This window comes from Ceratotherium simum, chromosome 36 (assembly GCF_057802395.1).
Source record: "Ceratotherium simum simum isolate JZ-2026a chromosome 36, ASM5780239v1, whole genome shotgun sequence".
Classification (NCBI taxonomy): domain Eukaryota; kingdom Metazoa; phylum Chordata; class Mammalia; order Perissodactyla; family Rhinocerotidae; genus Ceratotherium; species Ceratotherium simum.
The window spans coordinates 5,646,908-5,671,192 of NC_141935.1; the positions used below are offsets into that span (position 1 = coordinate 5,646,908).

A 24,285-nucleotide genomic window follows, 5' to 3' on the forward strand; every position below is an offset into this window, starting at 1 on the left:
TTATTTGAAATTTTCCAGTCAGAGGAGAACAGTGGAAAAATAAATTACAAAGTGAAGAGAGCCTACATGACTTATAGGATATTATGAATGGAAACATTTTAGGCATTAAGGGAGTCCCAGAATGAGAAAAGTTGGAGAAAGGGGCATAAAGTTTATTTAAAGAAATAATGGCTGAGATCTTACCAAATCTAGGAAGAGATATGGACTATTAAAATAAAGAAGGTCATAAGTCTCCAAAGAGATTCAACCCAAGGAGATCTTTTACAAGACATATTCTAATAAAAGTAGCTGAAAAAAGACAGAGAGAATTTTGAAAGCAGTGAGAGAGAAAATTACCTCACATACAAGGAACCCCTATAAGGATATTAGGAGATTTATCAACAGAAACTTTGATGCTGGGAGAGAGTGGGAAGATATATTCAAAGTGCTGAAGCAAAAAAACTGTCAACCAAGAATACTTTACCCAACAAAGCTGTCTTACGGAAATAAAGGAGAGATAAAGACTTTAGTGGACAAATTAAAACTGAGGGAATTCATCAACATTAGATTTGCCTTATAAGAAATGCTAAAAGGAGTTCTTCAAGTTGAAATGAAAGAGCATTAACTAGTAACATGAAAACATATAAAGATATACAACACACTGGAAAAGGTAAATATATGGTCAAATTTAGAATACTCTAATACTATAATCTGGTGGTGTATAAGTCACTTAATTCCAATATAAACATCAAAGGATGGAAGTTTTAAAAATAACTATATCTACAATAATTTGTTAATGGATACTACATATAAAAATATATAAAATGTGACACAATACCATAAAATGTGGGGAGGGGAGTAAAAGGGTAGAGTTTGTGCATTCAAAGTCTATTTGTTATCAGCTTAAACTAGACTGTGGTATCTTTGATATTTGATGTAAGCCTTGTGATAACCACAAAGCAAAATCTACAGAAGATTCGCAAAAGATAAAGAGAAAGAAATCAAAGCATAGCACTATGGAAAAAAAATCATCAATTCACAAAGGAAGACAGCAAGAGAGGGAGAAAGGAACAATGCAACTACAAAGAAGCTAGAAAACAATTAATTAGATGGCATTAGTAAGTCCTTACCTATCAATGATTACTCTAAATATAAATGGATTAAATTATCCAATCAAAAGACATAGAGGGCTGAATGGATAAAAGGAAAAAAGAAGACCCAGCTATGCACTATCTACAAGACTCACTTCCGCTTTTAGGACACACATAGGTTGAAAGTAAAGGGATGGAGTAGGATACTCTATGTAAATGGAAACCAAAAGAGACCAGGGGTAGCTAAACTTATGTCAGACAAATAGACTTTAAGTGAAATAGGAACAAGAGACAAAGAAGCCATTACACAATGATGGAGGGGCCAAATCATCAAGAGGATGTAACAATTGTAACTACATATTCTTCCAACATTGGAGCACATAAATATATTAAGCAAATACTGAATATATTAAGCAAATCTGAAGGGAGAAATTGACAGCAATATAATAATAGTAGGAGACTTCAATACACCACTTTCAACAATGCATAGATCATCCACAGAGAAAATCAATATGGAAATGTTGAACTTGAAATATACTTTGGACCAAATGGACCTAACAGACATATACAGAACATTCTATCCAACAGCAGCTGTATATATATTTTCTTAATCACACATAGTACATTCTTCAGGATAGATAAGATGTTAGGTAAAAAAACAAGTCTCAAAATTTAAGAAGTTTAAAATCACACCAAATATCTTTTCTGACCACAATGGGATGAAAGTAAAAATCAATAACAGAAGGAAAGCTGGAAAAATTCTCAAATATGTGGAAATTAAACAACTCACTCCTGATAAAACAGTGAGTCATAGAAGACATCAAAGGGAAATCAGAAAATCTCTTAAAAGAAACAAGAAAACACAACATATCAAAGAACTGCTAAAGTAGTTCTATGAGGGGTGTTTATAGTGATAAATACCTTCATTAAGAAAAAAGAACGATCTCAAAAAAGCAATCTAACTTTTTACCTCAAAAACTAGAAATAGAATAACAAAGTAAGCCTAAAGTTAGTAGAAGGAAAAAAATAACAAAGATCAGAGAAGAAATATATGGAATAGAGACTAGAAAAAATATTAAAAAATAAACAAAATTAAAACCTAGTTATTTTGAAAAGATAAAAAAATTGATAAACCTAAGGCTGATTAACTAAGAAAAGAGACAAAAGATTAAATAAATGAAAGCAGAAATGAAAGGTATTGCAACAGATGCCACAGAAATACAAAGGATCACCAGAGAGAAGTCTAAACAATTATACACCAATAATTGGATAATCTAGACAAATGAATAAGTTCATAGAAACATACAACTTACCAAGACTGAATCATAAGGAAACAGAAAATCTGTACAGACAAATGAGAAGTAAAGTGAGATTGAATCAGTAATCAAAATCATTCCTATAAAGAAAAGCCCAGGACTAGACGTTTTCACTGGTAAATTCTATCAAACATTTAGAGAAGAATGAATGCCAATACTTCTCAAACCACTCTAAAAAAATGAAGAGAGAACACGTCCAAAATCATATTATGAGGTCAGCATTACCTTGTTATCAAAGCCAGACAATAACACTACAAAAAAAGAAAATTATCAGCCAGTATCCCTGATAAACATAGAAGCAAAATGCTCAACAAAATATTAGCAAACTTAATTCAACAGCACATTAAGAGAATAATACACCATGATGAAGTTGGATGTATCTATGGGATTCAAGGATTGTTCAGCAGATGCAAATCTGTAAACTTGACACACCACATTAACAATATGAAGGGTAAAAATCATATGATCATCTCAATAAATGCAGAAAAAGCATTTGACAAAATTAAACATCCATTTATGATTTAAAAAAACCCTCTCAACAAATTAGGTATCTAAGAAATGTACTTCAACATAATAAAGGTCATACATGAGAAGCTCACAACTAACATCATACTCAACAGTGAACAGCTGAAAGCTTTTCCTTGAGGATCAGGAAAAAGACAAGGATGCCCACTCTCACCATTTCTACTCAACATAGTACCAGAGGTCCCAGCCAAAGCAATTAGGCAACAAAAGGAAATAGGAACTAAAAGGTATCCAAATAGGAAAGAAAGAAGTAAAATTGGTCTCTAGTTGCAGCTGACATGATCTTATACATAGAAAATCCTGAAGACTCCACCAAAAAACTGTTAGAATTAATAAAAGAAGTCAAGAGAGCCAGCCATGGTGGTCTAACTGTTAAGAATCGGTGCTCTCATTGCCATGGTCTGGATTGATTTCCCAGTTGTGGAGCTACACCACCCATCTATCAAGTTGTCATATTGCAGTGGCAGCTCACATAGAGAACTAAAAACTAACAACTAGGATACAAAATCATGCACTGAAGCTTAAAAAAAAAAAAAAAGAATTCAGAAAAACTGCAGAATACAAAATCAATATATAAAGATCATTTGCATCTATATACTAACTATGGGAGAGAGAAATTAAGAAAATGATCCACTTACACTAGCATCAAAAATAAGACAATATCTAGGAATAAATTCAACCACGGAGATGAAAGACTTCTAATCTGAAAACTGTAAGACATAGATTAAATAAAATGAAGAAGACACAAATAAATGGAAAGATATCCCATGGTCATGGACCAGAAGAATTAATATTGTTAAAATGTCCAAACTACCCAAAGTGACCCACAGATATAATTCAATCTTTTTCAAAGTCCCACTGGGATTTTTCACAGAATAATAAAAAGAAATCCTAAAATACTTGTGAAACCACAAAGGACCCCCAAATAGCCAAAACATTCTTGAAAGAGAAGAACAAAGTTAGAGATAATTTCATGCTATATTACAAACCTATAATAAGGAAAACAATATGGTACTGGTATAAAATAGACACACAGATCAATGGAAAAGAATCAGGAGCCTAGAAATAAACCCATACATATATGCTTAACTAATATTTGAGAAGGGAACAAGAATACACAATGGGAAAGGAATGACTTCAGTAGGTGGTTTTGGAAAAATTGGATATCCACAAACAAAAGAATGAAATGAGACTCATATATTAAACCAGTGACAAAAATTAGCTCTAAATGGATTAAATATATTCTCACTATTTTGCAATGTAGATGAGTTTGTTCTTAAATATAAGACTTGAATCCACAAAACTCCTAGAAGAAAACATAGAGAAATATCTCTCTGATATTGGTCTGGGCAATGATTCTTTTTTGATATGACACCAAAAGCTCAGGCAACAAAAGCTAAGATAAATAACTAGGACTACATGAAACCAAAAAGCTTCTGTGCCTCAAATCAACAGAATGAAAAAGCAACCTATGGAATGGGAGAAAATATTTGCAAACCATATACCTGATAAGGGCTTAATAAAAAAATAATATAGGAACTTATAAAACTCAGTAGCAAAACAAACAAACCAATTAAAAAATGGGCAAAGGATCTGAATAGACATTTTTCTGAAGAATACGTGCAAATAGCAAAGTAGTACATGAAAAGGTACCCAAAAACCACTAATTATCAGGAGTATGCAAATCAAAACTACGAGGAGATATCGCCTCATATCTGTTAGAATAGCTTTTATCAAAAAGGCGAGAGATAATAAGTGTTAGTGAAGATGTGGAGAAAAGGAAACCGTTGTACACTTTTGGTGGGATTGTAATTTGTTACAGCCATATGGAAAACAATGTAGAAGTTCCTCAGAAAGTGAATAGAACTATCATATGATCCAGCAATCTAATTTTTGGGTATGTAGCCAAAGAAAAGACATTAGTATCTTGAAGAGATATCTACACCCCATGTTCACTGCAGCATTATTCACAATACCCAAGCTATGGAAGCAACCTAAGTGTCCATGGATGGATGAATGGATAAGGAAGATGTGGTATATAGATGTGCAAAGGAATATTATCCAACTGTGAGAAAGAAGGAAATCCCGCCATTTACAACAACATAGATAAACGTAGAGGATGTTATAAGTGTAATAAGCCAGAGAAAGACAAATACTTCATGATAAAACTTATATAATTTTTTCTATAATCAAAAAAAGAATCAAAAAAGAAAAATGATGAAGAAAAAGACATTCATAGAGACAGAGAGTAGAATGGTCCTTACCAGGTGCTGGGGATAGGGGGAAATTGAGAGATGCTGATCCAAGGCTGTAAGCCTTCACTTAGATGGTGAAAAATTCTGAAGATCTAATGCACAGCACGGTGACTACAGTTAGTAATAATGTATTGTATACTTGAAATTTGCTAAGAGTGTAGATCTTAAGCATCCAACTGCAAAAAAAAAGTAACTATATGAGGTGATAGATGTGTTAATTCACCTGATTTACGGAATCATTTCACAAATCTCATTGTACACTTTACATACATATAATTTTGTCAATTATACTTCCATAAAGGTAGGGGGGAAAACTGTACTAGACACACAAAAGTTAAGGACAAAAGAAAGCAAATAACTACAAAACGTAATCACATAACAAAGGAAGACATCAAGAGGGGAAGAGATTGAAAAAACAAGGGCAAACCAGAAAACAATTAACTAAATGTCAAAAACAAGTCTTCACCTATAAATAATTATTTTAAATGTAAATAGATTAAGCTCATCTATTAAAAGGAATAGAGTATCTGAATTATTAAGAAAACAAGAATAAACGATATACTATCTATAAAAGACTCACTTTAGGCTTAAAGACACAAATAGAATAAAACAGAGGAATGGAAAATATATTTCATGCAAATAGCAACCAAAAGAATGCAGGAGTTGCTATACTTATATCAAAAAAATTGACTTTATGTCCAAAACTGTCTGTAGAGATAAGGAAGTTCATTATATAATAATAAAATAAGTCAATTCTACAGGAAGATATAACAATTTTAAACATAAGTGCATCCCACATCAGAAGTCCTAAATATATAGCAAATATTGACAGAGGAGTTTGAAGTGGAGAAATTGACAGCAATACAATAATTTTGAGTTGATTTTTGTTTTTGGTGTAAGATAAGTTCCCAATTGTATTTTTCTGTATGTATCCAGTTTTCATAGCACTATTTGTTGAAGAAACCATCCTTTCCCCACTGTGTGTTCTTGGCAGCATCGATGAAGATCAGTTGACCATATGTGTGGATTTATTTCTGAGCTCTTTATCCTTTTCCATTGATCTTTTCATCTGTTTTTATGCCAGTACCATACTGTTTTGATTAAGGTATCTTTATAATATGTTTTGAATACAGGAAGTGTGATATCCTCAGCTTTGTTCTTGCCCAAGATTACTGGCTATGTGGGGTCTTTTGTAGTTACTATTAATTTTAAGATTTGTTTTTTCTATTTCTCAAAAGAATGCCATTGGGATTTTGATTGGGATTATATTGAATCTGTAGGTCATTTAGGGTAGTACGGACATTTAACAGTATTGAAGACTCGAATCCATGAACACTTGTTATCTTTCCTTTTGTTTTCTTTAATTTCCTTCATGAATGTTTTATAATTTTCAGTGTACATGTCATTCACTTATTCAGTTAAGTTTATTCCTAAGTATTATACTCTTTTTGTTGTTAATGTAAATGGGATTGTTTTGTTAATTCCCTTTCCAGGTAGTTTGTTGTTACTGTATAGAAAAGCCACTGATTTTTGTATGTTCATTTTGTATCTATAACTTTGTTGAAATTGTTTATTAGTTCTGACAGCTTCTTTGTTCAATCTTTAGGATTTTCTACATACATGACCATGTCATCTGCATACAGAGATAATTGTACTTCTTCTTTCCCAATTTGGATGCCTTTATTTCTTTTTTTTATTTTATTATTTTTTAAATTTCTTATTGAGGTAACATTGGTTTATAACATTATATAAATTTTGGGTGTATATAATTACATTTCCACTTCTGTAGAGACTACCTGGTGCTCACCACCAAAAGTCAAGTAGCCATGATTTTATATATAGGAAACCCTAAAGATTCCATCAGAAAACTATTAGAAATAATCAACAATTACAGCAAAGTTGCAGGATACAAAATCAACTTAAAAAATCAGTTGCATTTCTATATTCTAATATTGAACTAATAGAAAGAGAACTCAAGAATACAATCTGATTTACAATTGCAACAAAATGAATAAAATATCTAGGAATAAATTTAACCATGGAGGTGAAAGACCTGGACAATGAAAACTATAAGACATTATTGAAAGAAATCGATAAGGACATAAAGAAATGGAAAGATATTCCATGCACATGGATTGGAAGAATAAACATGGTTAAAATGTTCGTATTACCTAATGTGAACTACAGATTCAATGCAATCCCAATCAGAATCCCAATGACATTCTTCAGAGAAATAGAAGAAAGACTCCTAAAATTCACATGGGGCAACAAAAGACCCTGAATAGCTAAAGCAAACCTGAGAAAAAAGGAACAAAGCTGGAGGCATCACAATGCCTGATTTCAAACTATACTACAAAGCTATAGTAATCAAATCAGCATGGTAGTGGTACAAAAACAGACACATAGATCAATAGAACAGAATTGAAAGTCCAGAAATAAAACCACACACATATGGACAGCTAATCTTCGACAAAGGAGCTAAGAACATACAATGGAGAAAGGAAAGTCTCTTCAGTAAATGGCATTGGGAAAACTAGACAGCCAACGCAAAAGATTGAGGGTAGAACATTATCTTTCACCATACACAAAAATTAACTCAAAATGAGTTAAAAACTTGAAGGTAAGTTGTGAAATCATAAAAATACTAGAAGAAAATATAGCCAGTACACTTTTTGACATCGGTCTTAGAAGGATCTTTTCAAATAGCATATCTACTTCGGCCAGGGAAACAAAAGAAAAAATAAACAAAAGGGACTTCATAAGACTAAAGAGCTTCTGCAAGGCAAAGGAAACCATGAACAAAACGAAAAGACAACCCACCAACTGCGAGAAAATATTTGCAAATCATATATCCAACAAGGGATTAATCTCCAAATATATAAAAAACTCATACAACTCAACAACAACAACAAACAAACAACCCAATCAAAAAATGAGCAGAGGATATGAACATTTTTCCAAAGAAGATATATGGATGGCCAACAGGAACATGAAAAGATGTTCAACATCACTAATCATCAGGGAAATACAAATCAAAAGTACAATAAGATATCACCTTACACCTGTTAGAATGGCTATAATTACCCAGAGAAAAAACAACAAATGTTGGAGAAGTTGTGGAGGAAAGGGAACCCTCACACACTCTTTGTGGGAATGCAAACTAGTACAGCCACTATGGAAAACAGCATGGAGATTTGTCAAAAAAATTAAAAATTGAAATACCATATGGCCCAGCTGTTCCACTATAAGGTATTTATCCCAATAACTTGAAATCAACAGTTCAAAGAGACTTATGGACCCCTATGTTCATTGCAGCATTATTCACAATAGTCAAGACACTGAAGCAACCCAAGTGCCCATGGATGGATGAATGTATAAAGATGTGGTGTATAAATACAATGGAATACTACTCAGCCATAAAGAAAGACAAAATCGTTCCCTTTGCAACAACATGGATGGAACTTGAGGGTATTATGTTAACTGAGATAAGCCAGACAGAGAAAGACAAACACCATATGACTTCACTCATATGTGGAAGATAAACAAATACATGGACAAAGAGAACAGATTACTGGTTACCCGGGGGGAAGAGGATTGGGGGGGGGACATAGGGGTAAAGGGGCGCATATGTATGGTGACTGACAATAATGTACAATCGAAATTTCATGATGTTATAAATTATTATGACACCGATAAAAAAATTGAACATGTTTTTCTCATCATTCAATTCAAAATATTTAATGTTTTCTCTTTTGATTTCTTCTTTATCCATGGGTGAGTTAATAAATGAAGCTGAGTTCTGTGAGGAGACATAGTCACTGAGAGAAGCCTACTTTTACTGTTTCAAGTTAAATTATACATAATTTGAGGAATCATCATTTTGGCCTTAGAAGATCAATGAATGTGTTGATCTTTGTCATCTTCATTGAACCCCTTGTATGTAGTTTTAAGCACCCAATAATATGACCAACATTTCAAATTCTCAGAGCCAAAGACAGCAGTAGCTCTGGTGGAAGATTCTCTGAGATCATCACCTGATCTGAGATACCCCAATTGGTTAACTGTGTTCTGGGGTTGCTTAAGAGACCCAAACTAGGCAATATCAAAAGCAAGTCCCAGGAAAGGACCCATTGCTAGGAGAACTCTGGCATACTGTAGGATTCCAGATCCATTAGACTGACAGATTTCTAATAATTTTTTAGAAGGAATCCTGATTATTTTAAATCTTGCTTTGTGTCCATAAAATTTGAATAAATTATCTTGACTTAATATGTTTGGAAACTCATAGCCTATTATCTTTCACACAAGAACTTGAATGATTAGAGTTTTTCCAGGTTTTCGTTTACAAATGACATATGCTTGTCCTTTCATTATGTTTTCTCCCTTTTAGAACTGTGTTCAAAATCAGATAGAGAAATTGAGAATGGATTTTTTTCTGAATGTAACGTTACATAGCCTTTAAATAAACGAGCACAATATAAGTGTAAACCTGGATATGTAACAGCAGATGGTAAAACATCAGGATCAATTACTTGTCTGCAGAGTGGATGGTCAGCTCACCCCATGTGCATTAGTAAGTAATTGATGATGTTGGTATTCACTATCCTGATGATCATTGCACAAAAGTTTACTTTACTTTAATTCTTCTTTTGGTGGGAGGTAGAGGTGGTTCCATTTGAAAAGATAAAATAAATTGAGAAAAATATATAATTTTGCCTGTTAAGATTAATTACTAGTGGGGTAGGATATCAGCCGATCTTTCAGTCATTTGTCCTCTTTAAAACCTCCCGTGATTTGAGAACTAGTTAGAGAGACTTACCTATTCTGATGTAAACTCATTTATTATTAGCTGAGACCATTGTGCTTGTTGTACCTGCTTTTAGGTGATCAGAGTTTTGTGTCACAATCTTTGCTCCTAGACATGAAAGTTATATATTCAAGTGAAGATATGGGTCCCTAATGCATTATATTGGATTATGTATAATTTCTATGTTTGATACTACAGGGTAGATCCACTTCTGAAATTCCTCTTCCTTAGAAAATGCTCCTAAACATCTAATTAGTGGAGACTGAGAAACGCTTCTAGATAGTACCAAAGTTTGCTGTGTTGAAAGATTTCCCTATCTTGCTACCTAGAAGTTTATGAAGATTTTCTAAGAACAATTTGCTTAGTTTATCTTCTTATCCTAAAGCTACACAGTGATATTATTTGAAAAGATATTTAACATATTCACTTTAAGTGAAGAGGATATTTAAAATATCCATTTATACTGTTTTCATATCATTTTTTTTTCAATCTCGGTGCTTACTATGGGCACTAGCCAAGGAAAAAATGATAAAAGTTGCCCCATATGAAACTCATTTTATAGTAAATTGTGATCAGCTATCCATTATAACACTCTTATTATGGAAGAGAAACTGTATCTATCATGTAGATTTTTTACTAGTACAGTTTTGCTTTATTTTTGCAAATCTTTAAGCTAGCTAGCTAAATAAGACGTTACAAAATTTGACACAAATTATTTGAACCTTTACTAATATCATTCTAGTATAATGCTAGTGAAAATTGAGAGCATTTTTTAACATTTTACTTTCTTATAAATAATTATAAACAAAAGAACTCTCTCTGCATTCCATCTTGGTAACCAGGAAAGAATACACAGCACTTAGAAAAATATTTGGAAAAGCAAAATCAGCATGTGAGCTTTAAAAATTAGTATATTTATCCTGAGGCCGTGTCCCACACACAGCAACTAGAAGGATGTGCAACTATGACGTACAACTATCTACCGGGGCTTTGGGGAAAGAAAAAAAAAGGAGGCGGATTGGCAATAGATGTTAGCTCAGAGCCGGTCTTCCTCAGCAAAAAGAGGAGGATTAGCATGGATGTTAGCTCAGGGCTGATCTTCCTCACAAATAAATAAATAAATAAATAAAAATTAGTATGTTTAAGGCAAAGTTCTATAGAATATTTAAAATTTTACTCACATTGTTGAAAATTAATCTTTTTGTACAACTAATCTGTTTTTCTCTGGCATATATGTCATGACTGCTAATAAGTTTGGCATCTTAATTCGGAAAATGATGTTCTGCTTTGCTAAACAGTGTACTGGCATATGTTATGACTAACATGGGATAAATGCATAAGTATAAGTGAATTGAGAAAAATGTCCTTAAAATATATTTTTCAGAGAGTTTAAGTGATGAGAAAAATGTTACGTAAAATTTTTTTTTTAAGTAACAATTCAGGACAATGGTTTAACACTGGTATTCTCAGATTTTTTTCATGTGATACTTAATTTATCAGCACATACTACTGAAGTTTATTTTCCTGTGGGATGAGACTTACTCATTCAGATCGTCCATTTAATAACATTAGAAATGAAATCTTCTATTCTATTATGCATTAGAATCTTGTGCTATGCCACTATTTGAGAATGCCAGCGCCAGAAGTAACAGTGGTTTAAGCTCAATGACACGTTGGACTACGTGTGCCGTGATGGCTATGAGAGCAGAGATGGACGCACCACAGTTTCCATAGTTTGTGGTAACAGTGGTTGGTCCGATACACCCGCGTGTTTTAGTAGGTTCTGTTTTCTCAGGTATTCTTTTTTTCAGAATTAACAAAATTAACATTAATTTGTGAAATATTTGAATTACCTGGAGTCACTTTATGGAATAATGATTAAAATCAAGGTGTCTCCTTCTGATTTAATGTAAACTTGGAGGAGAGGGAGTTTTGAAGCCCAAAGATAATAACCAAGCGTTAACACTGTGTATTAATGTTTCCTTTGGGCCATATACATCGTAGATTCATGATTAATGTATAAGTGTTTTTGTTATTCTCAATGCAAGCTTTCCTATTATTTAAAACTGGGCACTTTTTACCAAAATTATAGTTTCTTACAAATTACTCAACTATATTACTCTTGAGTTTCTGCTGTATCCCTCCCACCTTTCTGTTCATTTCTACAGGTCCTGAGCAGAGCTCTTTATTTTCCGAGTTTGCCAAGTTCTGTGAACTATTATAAGAATCTCTTTTACATTTTCCAACCAGCTATCTGTTTCCCAGGGATAGAAATAGGGCTTGAATCTGTAGAAAACTGAGTGGATGTAGAGTGTTCCAAGCCAAAGGAACAATATAGGCAAAGCTTTAAAAACAAGGAAATATTTGGGGAAATCAGGGATAGTGAAATCTATTCAAGATGTGAGAATTTCCTGAGCTAAGGCTGGATATGAGGCGAAGGAAAGATTATCCAGGTTATTTCAGGGCATGTTAGCATTTGGATTAATTTTATGATTGATGAAAATCCATACAGGAGTTGAAAGGAAAGGAATGACATAATTTTCTTTGGATTTTTGAAAGTTTTTTTATCTTTTTCTCCTATATGCTGTGCTTGTGGTGGATAAGAGAAGATTCAGGAATCCAGGTAGAGTGAGAAAGGGTGGGGATCGGGATAGGGTGATGGTTGAGAGATGCAGAGCAGAGGAAATATTTGGGATATATTTGGGAGGTAAAAAGCACAGGTAATGTTACAAAATGTTGGGTGTGAGAAAGAGTAAGAGATCAACTCACATGTTTATTTGGTTTTATTTTTCTAAGGAAGCAGGGAAATGGCAGTGCCTTTTGGTGAAGTGGTTCTGGCAGAAGAGAGAGCACTTTGGAAGGATCATCACAACTTTTGACTTGAACACACTATGGCTGAGCTGCCCATGGACAATCAAAATCAGATATGTAAACCACAGAGTTAGATGTGTACGTCTAGCTCAGAGATATACATGTGGGATTATCACCATGTAAATGATGATATCAAGTTGTAAACGAATATAGAATGAAAGGAAAAGAGAGCTCAGGACTAGGCCCCGGAACTTTCCGACATTTAGGTGTCAGATAGAAGAGGAGTAGGTAGCAAAGCAGATGGAAGAAAGGAGGACGCAGAGGACCTGGAGAGAAAAGTGTAGGAATGAATGTTGTCATAGATACGGAGAGAAGAGAATGATTAAAGGAAGAGGGAATAGAACAGAATGATCAATAGTGAAGCGTGTGCACTCTGCCCAGCCGGATTCTACTTCCTGTTCCACCACTTGCTAAGCGTGTTTCTTCAATCAGCAACCAAGCCTATTTGAAGCTTTCTTCACTCTTCCTTATCTGTAAAGTGTTTTAAGATTTCCAATTGTCACCATGTGTCAAAGGATTTTGTGGCTTGATACACTAAATTATCCATAGAAAGCTTTTGCTGCAGCGCATGCCATAGAATAAACTCATGGAAATTGTAAGCCATTTTTATGATAATTTGAGTGGTGAATATGTTTAATTCAGTTGACATATCCAGTTAGAAGAGTGTAAGAATGCAGTGGGTTTGGCTACATTGAGGCGAACAATAACTGTTAGAGAAAGGGCTTTGGATGGAGTACATGGGGCAGAACATAAATAGAATTTACTGAACAAAAATGATTAGAAAGAAATTTCACAGAGCATGTTCACATATCTCTTCAAGAAGCTTAGCTGTGTCAGAGAATAGGAAATTCAGAGTATTGTTACAGGAAATTATGCACTGAAGGGAGTATTTTTTTTTTTTTTTTAACAATGGGAGACGTGAGAGTGGACTGAATGCTGAGGAGGATGCAGGAGAGAGGGAAGCAGGCAGAGATGGAATGCTTGAGGCGGATAGTTCCCTGTGAAGCTGGGAGGGAAAGGAACCAGAGCTCCTGTGGAAGTACTTGGGTTTGGTGGTGATGGGGCTACTTCCAACTTTTTACAGGAGGAAGGAAGGAAAATGGATGTGTAAACGTAATGCTGGGGAGAAGCAGCAGCTGATGGTTTCTATTTTCCTTTGGAATATGAGACAAAGTCATCTGAGATTGAGTGGTGCATGGGGAAAGGAGGAGAAGGAACACTGGGCAGAGTAGAAACAGTTTCAAATAGAGACTTGTGAGAGACACACAGTGAGCTCATTATAGAGCTGAGGTAGACTTGCTTAGCAGTGTCTTGGTCCCAGTTAAAGTTGATTCATTTAACTGTCAACAAACACCTATCATGGGCTAGAAATAGGCTAGGAGAAAATGGTGAAAAACACAAACATGGGTCTGCCTTTTGAGACCTTTCATTTCAGCACGAAATAACCAGTGAATTAAGCCTAATAATGAACCAAATGGTAAAAATATTGTAATTATATTTTATATATAACTGTGTTCAAAGTAACGAAAGATCCAAGGACTTAGAAAATAGGAAGGGATTGAGTGATCTATTTTATATAGGAAGGCATCTATGCAAAGAAAGATTGAAAACTGTTCAGGATAGAGATAGGGGTCTGTGCACAGCTGAGGCAGCAAAGAACTTGAGCTATTTAAACAATTCAAAGATCATAAAGCCTGGAGTCTGGATTGAGAGGGGGAGAGAGATATAAGATGACATTGGAAGTGCAGGCAAGGGATGGATCGTAAAGAGTTTGGATTTTATTCTAAGTAAAGTGGAAAGCTTTCAAGATGATCATGAATTTCTTTTCTGGGATTAGAGGCAAATCCAGGTTTTATGAAGCCAAAAGCTTTTACATTTTGAGGGGCCTTCTTTAAAAAAGAATGCAAAATCATGAATATATAATTCCCCTGGTGTTTCCCACGTCACCACATGACAGGAAACACGAAGGAGAAGAAGTTGGAGTGACAGAGACAGCAGTAGGAACTGATGTGGCCAACATGGCTTTCTATTGCAAATTTTATAAAAACTTATGACCTTGTGAACACATTGCTAGGAATTTGCCGGCACAATGTCGGCCTCCAAATATCAAATGAACAAATGACAGTTTAGTAGTCTTTTCAAATAACTTCCCTCAAACATGTAGCAGAAAATTGCAACCAGATTGGCTGATATCTGAGTTTATTTCAAATATCCTGGGTGTTCTCTCCTTTGGGGAGAGATTTCCAAATAATTGTTGCTGTCATAAGCCACTTAAGCCCAACACTGTTTACAGCAATCTGAAATACATGTACACTTCAGAGCAAAAAATTCATACTCATGTTTCCAAGCATCAGGGCTAGGATTTAGGATTGTGAATTTTGGATAAAGACAGATATCTCTAATTCAGGGTATGCCCATTCAAACTCCTCTTTAAATCACATATCTTAAGTCATTATCTTTTTATAAATATAAGATTTGGAAAGTAGCCAACAGCCAATATCTTTTGTTGTTGTTGTTAAGGCAGCGTTTTTCACAATATGATGAGACAGAGAATTTATATAAAGTGAGCACAAAATATATAAACAAAGACTCATACATATAAAAGAATTACTATGTAGAAGATTGAAATAGAATTTTAGGAGAGGAATCCCAGTGGTTCTCATCAAGTGTGACCTTCTCAAGTAAGCTACAAAACTCACATTAAAACAACAAAAAAAGCAAATTTATTGAGTAATTTGTGGCATTACTTTTAAAAATAGTTAACATACATCTAAGTTTATAATTGTGTTAATATTTGAATTTTAGATAGTACGAAATTTCTTTTTATTCTGATTCTAGTTTTTGAATTCGTTTTTAATTTTATAAATCAATTTGCAAGATAGGAAAATTCCAGACAAGAAAAATTCATTTTTTGATAATATTTAGCAATGTCACAAATTTTACAAATTTAAGGGATAATTTTAGACATTTATAATTTGAATCAGAATAATTAACAATTTATTAGCAGCTAGTATAAATTATAGGTGAATAAGAATAGATAATTGTATATAACATAAATAATCAGAATACCTAGACTATGCCTAGCTCTGTGGTCTCGAACGTGTTTTTTCATTTTGTTTCATGATTCACGTTGATTTCTTCACTCATAGAATAGTAATTAAGCTTCTTTTAATATTCTTCTAACTAAAATGCACTAGAAATGCCTCTTTTGTGTTCTGGTTCCCCAATTATATTCAACAAAAATACCAATTTTTATTTAACTGTGCAATTTAAAAATTTAGCATTAGTTTTTTCTAACGTGAGGGAATACTTTGATGTTTTGAGAGTACAAAAAATGTAACATTAAATTTTATAAATGTCAGTGATAAAATCAGATCCAGTATAAGCAAGCTGACTCTATGAATAAATTTTCAAGATGCATATATTGCTGTTAATATCTTAATATGTATCAGAGTCTCATATGGATTTAGAGGGTATATAAAACCTAATATGTAACATTTTTCAAGGAAGAGGATTTATCTGGTCCCTCTCCATGTATGCAGTTCCCAGTACCTCATTTTCACATGACACATATAAAATTTACTTGGCAATGATTATATTTTATCATTACATTATTTGACTTTTTTTTATAGAAAGAGAGTGCAGTATTCCCCAAATAGAAAGATAGTTAAATGTTGATCCCAGGAAAGACAGATGCAAAGTTGGAGATGTGTTCAAATTCTCCTGCAGATGAAGACTTATAAGAGTTGGAGCAGATTCAGTTCAGTGTTACCACTTTGGATGGTCCCCTGATTTTCCAACATGTAAAGGTGAATATGCATCGTACAATTGCTGAAACAAGAATTAGAATTGTGGATATCAACGTTTTTTTTCCCCTAGTAATTTTCTGTTTGCTTCCAGTGTGTCTATAATCTAATGCATTAAGCCAGAGATATACCCGTGAAGGACATGGGTTCCGTAGAAGATACTTCAGATTTGCTTCTTTGAGAAATTAATCTCCAATTGTTTCTTGCAATATGTAGTGGAGGTCTCCGTAGATACATACATGGTGTCTAACACTGGAGGGATTTCTTTCGTTACTTTTCCTTTTGCCTACAAGTCCACCGTTAATATTGGACATTTTATACAGCCTGGGCCTTTCCTTAAGTTTTACATGCATATGTCTGAACAATATGCAAGCAGCTTATAGTCAATTCAGTCACAGGTATGGCTTAATCAAAGCTAAAATATGTTGAACAAGTGCTTGCCTCAAATGATGATATTTTTTCAAAAAATTTGATAAAATATTTCCGTGGAATAGGAATATTGCTATAATTAACACAACCATATTTATTAACTGGTTTGCATATATCTTTAGAATATCTAGATTATTGAACATATTTTCTGGGCTTAAATATATTTCCAATGTGCTAGTTCACTAGTACAAGTACGAGAACTGGGAAACAAGAATCTGGTGTAAACACGGTTGTTTTGTCACTGTTTAACAATGTTCTAGTAAACTATGTAGGAAATAATAAATCAGTTAAAGGAAAAAATCTCTCCATTTTACAGGATTTTTACGTTGTAAAATAGACAATTTAACCATTAATTACACAATGTTTCTACTGTAGGGCGAGTACAATCACGTGGTCCAACCCCTCCACTCCCCAGTGAAGAAGTTAAGGAAACACAGAAAGAGGAATATGGACACAGTGAAGTGGTGGAATATGTTTGCAATCCTAGATTTCTGTTGAAGGATTCTAACAAAATTCAGTGTGTTGATGGAAAATTGACATCTTTGCCTATATGCATTAGTAATGTATAAAAAATATTAATATTTAAACTTAAATCAACTTTTTGTTGTTTTCAAATACACACACCAATTTTATCTTAAAGATAAACATATTTTTGTGAAAATTCACAGAGGAGGAGAGTACCTGTGGAGATATACCTGAGCTTGATCACGGCGATGTCCAGCCTTCTGCCCCTCCCTATCACCATGGAGATTCAGGAGAGTTCAATTGCGCAGAATCATTTACAATGATTGGACACAGATCAATTACATGTATTCGTGGAATGTGGACCCAACTTCCTCAGTGCATTGGTAAGAATACACTTCTCAAACTGACATTTAATAGAACTTAATATATTGTAAAAACTATTTGCAAACATACTTTTAAATTTTAGAGATATGCTTGAAAAAGTCAGGTCTTAAATTAGAATGAATCCAAGCATTACTTTTTGATTATTCAATGTATCTATAGAGGACAAATATAAACTAGGGTAGAATTTTATGAATCTTTCTGTCCCTGATATTAACGTTGTTTATTTTCATAAAAGTGTGAAGCTAAATTTTACTTACATATATTTATACAATTAAAATGAGTACTAATTACCAGGCAATTATAACTATATTTGCACAAATACCATTTTTTGGTTTTCTATGGCACTCTTCCTTTCAGGCCCTGGAAAACTAAAGGAAATAAAGTTGAGAAAATCCCCACTTGCTACACTCCTATAGGAATCTTGCCTCTCCAAGAGCTTCTAACGATAATAATTTCTCAGTCTCTTTCAAATGCAGCAAAAAGAAGTTAATGTGCTGGAAGGTGGGTGGGCCACAAGCCCTCTCAGTCAATAGTGTAGCCCAGTCATAGGAGGCAGTGGGGTTGGGCCAGGAAACAAACCTGATTGATGTCATTCTGACCTTTGCATGACCAAGTCTTTGATGACTAACTGGGAGAATCTTGGGGCCTTCTTTCATTTTCCTTTAGAATAAGTTCTTTCCTGGTGTTTCCTTGGATACTACATTCAAAGAGAGCCCTGAATGTCCAGTCTTACTTATTCGTTAGATTTCTAGTCAGTAATTATTCCAACAAGAAAGTAGAGCTGAGCCTCTGCTCCATTAGAGCAGGAACTCATAGCTGTTTTGTTCACTGACGTATTCCCAAGACCCAAAAGACTGTCTGACATATAGGGGGCATTCAATAGGAGTTTGTTAAAGGAATCAATAAATTTGGTCACTTCTTAATCCTTACATTTTTCTAAACACATTCCTGTCACAGGTATTGCCAGTCCTTCAAGACCAAACCTCATCTCTGTCCTCTTCTACCTCCACAAATGATCTCACCTTATTTCACATGGGGAACAACCCAAGGTAATATTAGGTGTGAAAACTCTCAACTTTCCATTCTAACTTACTCCAAACATCTACTTCAATTATTAGTCTCTCCTGATCTCAGAGTCATCCTTTTTATGGTGAATCCTCTACCTATTTTCACCTTCACATAATCCCCTTCCTGCAGTCATAGGGCTTATTCCAATTTTCTCCTCTCAATGTTTATTTTGCACCTCCCTCTAGTCTAGCTGTTCACTCCTCTCAATACTTTTATTTTCTCCTAATAAACAAGGAAATACTTTAAGAAACCAAGCAATCATAGGACATAATGACAACCACCACCACTGCTCCTATTGACTATAGATCTTCCTTCAGCTACTATCTCTTGAAGAATATCTAGTTTTGTCTCCCTCAACACTCTGGACCAGTCCCCAAAATAGGACTATTTTTCAAGCCTCTGTTGTTGTTTGAATAAGTTTCCTTTATTTTATGTTTTTTCAAGGTTGCAGTACAAAATCATTACTTTTTGTTGGCCAATTACTTGAGTTTTCTTTATTCTGCTCATCCTCACTTGACTCTGATCTTTAACAAATTGTTAACAAATACTACCAAAAACCTAATTGGATAGTTTATCAGAGTCAAAAAGGACTCTTACTTGCACTGAATTTTTGAAATATGTAACTCTATAAAAAGCTTCTATAGTCAATATTAACTCATATTAGAACCAGCAAAAATTTGTTATTATGGCATTATAATATTATTGAATTATAGGATGATATGGTGTATAAAATAGCTTCTTAAAAATTCTAATAGTATTTATAGAAAACAGGCCGCGATTTTAAGCATCTGATTTCTTATTCCAGTTATCTGTTTCTGTTTAAATATCTGCTTAAATATTCACATTCTATACAATACAAATTAGATGTACTTTTCCTATTATATTATATTACCTTTCTTGAAAAAATATGTTTAAACTAGCAACTTAATATATTCTAGTTCCATACATAATTGTTTTTATTTTAATGTTTTAAGATTGTGGATTAAAAATAATGAAGAGATACTTGAGATCAAGGAATGAATGAATGTGACCATTTGCACAAATTTCAAATATGGGACCAAATTTAGTCGTGAGATGACTGTTCACTATGTAAATCATCCAAAAGGGTGAACCTCTCATGCTTTTTCAATCCCCAAAGTGCGTAATGTCTATATGATGATTACTTCCTCTGAAATTTCAAACACTGGACACAGGAGTTATGTGCATACACAACAACCCGTCTTAACGCAATATGATTGGGAATAACTTGGTCGGTGGCATTTATAGGCATACATTCTGTTTTCATTATACAATTGACTGTATAGCTATTTTTTGTAGTAGTTGCTTTGATTCTTATAATTAGACTTTTAAGAAAATATTTAATTTTATAGCAACAGATGAACTTGAGAGGTGTAAATTACCAAAGTTAATTGCATGTAGAGCAAAGCTATCAGACAAGATTGAATTTAATCATTACACCAACATAAGTTACAAATGTAAAGGAAAATACAAACACTCAATCTGCATAAATGGAAGATGGGATCCTGAACTAACTTGCAAAGGTGAGAACTTACTTGTAATGTTTTCAAAATTTTATTCTATTTCTTGCTAACTTGTAAAAGTAAAAAAATTTAGCTATTTAATATTACAAATAATTTTTGGCTGGAAGGTAATTTAGAAACTAACTAAAACACTGTTTCCACATATTAATTGTATCATGTGCAGCAGTCAGGTATATAACAAACCACCCAGAAACTTGGTGACTTTAATTTGACATCTGGGCATTAAGTGTGCTCATCACTAATAGAACACTATTGCTTCTAATTCCTTATGTTACACGCAAATCTGTCTATGCCTATGCCTATGGCCATTATGTATCAATGTATCTATGTATGTAGGTGTCTGTGTACATATCTATCTACGTATCTGTCTGTGTATGTATCTACATATCTATGATGTATCTATCATCTATTTATCTGTTTATCCATATCTATCTTGAAAACTCTGAATCATATTGACACCGCTAATTTCAGTTGAATAGCACAGCGTTCATTCCAGGTTTCCACTTTTTATGCCTGTATTTTTCTTCTATAATTGTAGGGCATCTTGACTCACTATCCTCAATATTTTTACCAATTTCCTCATGCCTAGATATACAGAAAGTAGTTTCATAGCAATATAAAAACAAATCTCCTATCTACAGTTTAACATATTTTTAGTTCTCTTGTAAAAGAAACAAGTAACATTTACAAAGCAGTAAAGTACACATGTTCTACACTTTCTTCAAGAAGCTGTATAGTTTTAACATTTATATTTAGGTACATTATCCATCTTACACTAATTTGTGAGTGTGGTATAAAACAGGGGTTGGTATTCTTTAATATATATGGATAGCCATTTGTTCTAGCAATACGTGTGGAAAAGATTTTGAAGTGAAAATCAATTGACTATGGAAGTGTTAATTTATTTCTGGACTCTCTATTCAGTGCATTTATCAATTTATTTTTCCTTAGCCCTGCCACATTGCCTTGATAACTGTAGCTTTATAGCAAGTCTTGGAGTCTGATATATATATTCTCCAATGTTCTTTCTTTTCAAGATTGTTTTAGTCATACTGGTCTTTTCATTATCATAGAAATTTCAGGGAACATAATTTCTATAAAATATCTGCTTGTATAATGAAAGATAAATTCGGGAGAATTGACATCTTAACCATATTGAGTGTTCAATCCATAGATATGATATATCCAATTCTATCCTTTTTAATTTTTATTTTTTGGTGAGGAAAATTCGCCCTGAGCTAACATCTGTTGCCAATCTTCCTCTATTTTGTATGTGGGTCGTCACCACAGCACGGCCACTGACGAGTGGCATAGGTCTATGCCCAGGAACCAAACCCGGGCTGCCAAAGCAGAGTGCACCGAACTTAACCACTAGGCCCCTTCAATTATTTTTTTCCTACTATTTTCCCAGTAATGTTTTAAGTGTAGAAGATTTACAGTTCTAAAATATTTATGCATATTTTATATTTTTCATATTACAAATGCAATTTTTCACACTTACTTTCCAGTACTTTTACTGGAAGTATAAAGAAATGCAGTTGATTTTTGTATATTAACTTTATCCTCTGAAACTATACTAAGGTGCCTCACTCATTTTACGTATTGTTTTGTAAGCAACTATATCCCAGCAAATGCAAGACTGTATTTCAGCTGTCCATTTTTATTTTGATGTTTTTGTCTATTTTCTTGTCCTGTTGCAGGTGCTGACCAGGACTTCCAGTAAACTGTTGAAGGGAAGCGATGAGAGCAAACATCTTTGTCTTATTTCTGACCACTGGGAGAGGGTATTCAACATTTTCCCATAAATATAATATCAGTTTAGGATTTTATAGATGCTCTTTATCAGGTTAGGGGAATTTCCTTCTATTCCTACTTAGCTGAGTAAGAAATTGTACCATCAACCACTGTTGAATGTTTTTAAATGCTTTTTATGCATCTATTGATGTGATGATATGACTATCTGAATTCTGTTAATGTGGTGAATTCCATATATAAATTTTTTATGTTGAATAAATCTCACATTCCTAGAATTAAGTCTACTTGGTGATACTATAATTATTATATTTTCATGTTCTTGATTTGCTGATATATTTTTAAGGATTCTTGCATCTTTGTTCATGGGAGATATTATTCTATCATTACTTTTTCTTGTAATGTCTCTGCCAGGTTTTGTTATCAGGGATATTGTGCCTTCATAAAACAACTGAGGAGAGTTCACTGCTCCTTTGTTTTCTGAAAGTACGTGTGTAAGATTATTACACATTTTATTATTGTATTATTTTTCCTTTAAGTAATTGGCAGAAATGACCCGTGAAGTCATCTGATATGTAGTTTGTTTTTTTGGAAGGTTTTCTTGATGAAGAATTGAATTTCTTGAATAGGTAGTGGGTTATTCAGATTTTCTATATTTTCTTTTGTCAAAATGTGAGGAAGTTGTATTTTTCAAGAAATATGTCCATTTTATCTAATTTATCAAATTGATGGGTGTACAATTGTTTCTAATAATCACTTGATATTCTATTTTCCTTTTAATTCTACAATATCTCTGGTGACATCGTTCTTCTCATTCTTGATATTGACATTTGTTTCTTTCATCTTGATCATTCTTCCTAGGGTTTTTTTTAATTAATATTTTCAAATAACTAATTTCAACACTCTTAATTTTCCCTCTCTTCTATTTTTTAGCTTTATTAACACTCACTATTTTTAGCTTTGTTAATTTTCTCTGTTTTCTTTTTTCTCTTTGTCTTTCTCAATTTCCTCTCTTCCATGGAATTAGTTTCCTTCCTTCTTATTACTTTGATTTTAATGTTACTCTTCTGCTCATTTCTTAAGTAGAAAATGAAAACATGTATTTAAACCACCCTACTTTTTAAATACAAATCTTCAAAACTACACTTTTATTTCTAAATAATGCTTTAGTGGTGTCTCAAAAAGTTTTATTTCATTTTATTTTCATTTAATTCTGTGTGAAATATTTTCTACAATCCTTTGTGATTTCTTCTTTGACTTAGTTGTTTAGACGTTTGTTGTTACTTTCCAAATATTGATTTTTTCTGAATAATTTATTCTCTTTTAACAGCTTTATTGTGGTGTGATTGTTGTATAAAGAACTGCACACATTTAATGTATACAATTTGATGGGTATCTTGTATAGTTGCATAGATGATTTATTCTTATTGATTTCTAATCTAATTCTGTTGTCACAGAACATACTGTGTAAGATTTCAATATTTTGAAATTTATTCATGCTTTTCTTACTGCACAGCTTATTTCCTAACTTTGTGATGGTTTAATTTTCGTATAAAATCATATATATACTCTAATTATTGGATCAAGTTAAAGTGATTCATGGTGTTCTTCAAATTTATCTATGTCCTTTTAAAATTTTTAGTTTAGTTGTTCTATCAGTCAGAGTAAGAAGGTTATCAGTATTGCTAACTAGGATTGTGGATTTGTCTATTTCTTCCTTTGGTTTTGTCCATCTTTGCTTCATGTATTTAAGGTATTTTCAGATACATACACATTTATGATAAATTTGTCCTTGTGAATTATTATTTTTATAATGATAAAATATTTCTTGATTATTTTTGTAATACTCCTTGTCTTGAAGTCTATAGTGTCTTATTTTAATAGTCAATTAATTGAAAACAATTGCTCATTTCCATGTGATAAAGGAATTCCCAACAGATTTCAAGCAGTCAATGTCCTCAAACTATTCTCTCTAAATTAAAAGCAAAAATAAATA

The 24,285-nt window shown here is 33.2% G+C and overlaps 1 pseudogene; it reads left to right on the plus strand.

Annotated features, from left to right (window-relative positions):
• LOC101393334 (complement factor H-like) overlaps positions 1 to 24,285 on the plus strand; it is a 66,966-nt pseudogene that overhangs the window by 32,917 nt on the left and 9,764 nt on the right.